We start from the raw sequence: 2,904 nt of genomic DNA on the forward strand, positions 1-2,904 counted from the left end.
TCAACACATCCTTTTTGCTGGTTCTGCAACTTCAGAATGAGTTCTGAGGCCTTATTTTAACATTGTTCATAAAGAAATTTGGGAAAGTTCATGTTGCCATCTTGGTTCCATTGTAGTTTTGTATCTTTTGTACCATGTTCTTTATTATACTTCCAGTTCTTTCTGAAGAAATGGAATTTTACACAGAGAAGTCATGAAGGCAGGAGGAAAGTGAGAAGAAGCCAAAGGTCATTTAGAATCCTGAAGCAAAGAACTGTTGGGAAACCTAACAGACTTTGAGGGGAGTCTGGTCTTGGACATTGAAAGAGTGTGAGCTCCCAGAGACCCTTCTGGAAGACTGGACATATCTCATAAGGGTTATTCCCCATCATTCAGAGAAGCCATCAGCCCTGAATAATCCTATTGTTCTGAACTGAGAGGAAACCTGTATGAACTTTTTCCCTCTTTTCCCAAACTCAACCCTTGATACCCTTTTAATAAACAGCATCACACTTTAACAAAGCAGTAAGATTAATTTACAAGAAAGAGAAAGAGTAAAGGGAGATTGGGTGGGTAAGGGGTTTATTTGGAGGAAGAGCTTTCTTAGGCCCAGGTTAAGCCAAACCCTGAGCTGTCCATTACTGCTCTCTCTCTAGCAGATCTGTTCAGAGGAGAGTTCCCCAGCCAAACGTCTCTCTTTCTTCCCTGAGGTGTTCTCTATTCTGATATAGACTGCTGCTTCATCTCACCCACCATTCAGATCTGGCCAGGGATAGAGAGCAGCCATTTCTCTCTGTCTAAAGGGGGAAATTCATCTGGCAGGTCAGTTTATCCAAACAACTGACCATTTATAACAACACCTCAGGGTTTCCTACTTTCTTACATTTCCCATAAAGTTATTATTTCATTTACAATATAATTTTTAATTCTTGATTCCTTGGTTTCAGGAATTTAAGTTAGGCCTTATGGCCAAGTTGTATTTTTGTTTAAGACTTGATTTTATGTATTATGGACTTATTCTCTTCATCTGTGTTTGTGCCTTGGGTTTTCTCCAATCCATATTTCTTTGCCATCTACATCTTTTTTTTTTGTATACTCATCTTCCCTTTTTTATTTCCTAAATTGGGAATTTGTGTAAGGCCAGGATCTGCAGGAGGGAACAATAGAATCTTGTTTAGTCCTGATCTTTTAAAATTGGAGTACTGTTCCTGCTTTCTCTAGGTATTGAATGTTGTCTTCTTCAATGACTTCAGGGAGTTTATGTTAGCAAACTGCAAACTTTCAACAGCCTAAGCAATCTAATTGCTGTTCTCACAGACTGAGTTTGCTGACTCTTGACCTTCATATGAATCTGGGACAGCACTACTGCAGGTGTGCTTTTGTTCAGAGCTCCAGTGGAGTATTATTGTACCTAGTTCTTGTACACAAGCTGAAAGGATTCTCAGGATCAGAGTGATAGAATTATAGACTAATCTCTGGTCCATAATTCTATCCTGGAAACACAGCATAGGTTCTAGCCCTAGTCAATGGCTAAAAGGCTTTTATATAGGATTTTCTGGCTAACCTCCCACCCCAGGGTCCACAAGCCTGTTGTGCCTATCTGGACTGGGGAAAAAGCACCTATTGTTGAATTTCCCAAATAACCACTTGGCTTGGTGCTCTTCCTTGAGCTTTGATAGAGTGTCTGTGAGAAAGAGATAGGCAATACTGCTTCCTTTTCTTCAACTATCTTTGCCAACTCTCCTCTTACCACTAGACCTATTGGGTATTCATGTGCCTGTCTTCTCATAGTTCTTTCAACACTGAATGTTTCAAGATGGCTCCAAAAAATAAGACTGGTTCATGCCAGAACCAAGTCTCATTTGTAGGACAAGGACTTAATACCCAATCTAGGAATAGACATTATATCATATTTACCATCTTCCATGTGAAGACAACATTTGAGGCACACTCTGTGCATTTAGGAAACTCCTCATTACAACTGTTTACAACTACATTTTGTTTCCCCCATGAGAATATGAACCCTTTGTATCCCTCCCACTTAGCATAGTGGCTAGAATATAGTCACTTTATAAATGCTAATTGATTGATTTGTTACTTAACTCATGCCATGTTTCTAGCTACTTTTCAGGAGAAGTAGGGGAAGAAGAGATTTTTGCTATCTCATGCCATGGCCTCCATTCAGTTATAAGCCACTGACAGACACATATCCTGCCTAGGCAACTATGAACACCATTTTAGACTGTATATTTCTTGTCTAATCTTGCTTGAGGTTTGGCAAATGATTGAGTAAAGGAGTGAGAAGTGGACATATGCAGGCTTGGAAATGACCTTGTGACTGAGAAATTTGGAAGACCTTGGTCCCATGGCAATGTGTTTGTTGTTGGCAAAGAAAACCTTTGCATTGGAAAAGTTGGTTAGTACCTAAAGGACTGGTCCAAATGTGTATATTTTATTGTGAGATAGATATTCATTTGCCTAAGATGCGGAAAGGACATTTTATTTAGGTCTGGTCCAGAACCATTGTGCTGTTCTTTAGTACTTCTAATGCTCTCTTCCCTACCACACAGTTTAACTCTAGCTCTGAAAAGAGTAATTTAATCAACACTACCATTCCTGGACCCTATTATTCAAAGAGAAATGCTTATAAAATTGGAAAGGCATTTGGCAAAAATTAAGCCTAGATCAACATATTAATAACAATTTGTCAAAAGAAATTATTGTTGCTCAGTTGTTTTAGTCATGTCTAACTCTTTTTTAAAAATTAATTAATTAATTAATTCAGAATATTTTTCCGTGGTTACATGATTCATGATCTTTCCTTTTCCTCCTCCTCCCTCCCCCCTCCTGGAGCCAATGAGCAATTCCACTGGGTTTTACATGTATCATTGTTCGAAACCTACTTCTATATTATTAATATTTGCA

This window comes from Monodelphis domestica, chromosome 2, assembly GCF_027887165.1.
Source record: "Monodelphis domestica isolate mMonDom1 chromosome 2, mMonDom1.pri, whole genome shotgun sequence".
In the NCBI taxonomy this organism is placed as follows: Eukaryota; Metazoa; Chordata; class Mammalia; order Didelphimorphia; family Didelphidae; genus Monodelphis; species Monodelphis domestica.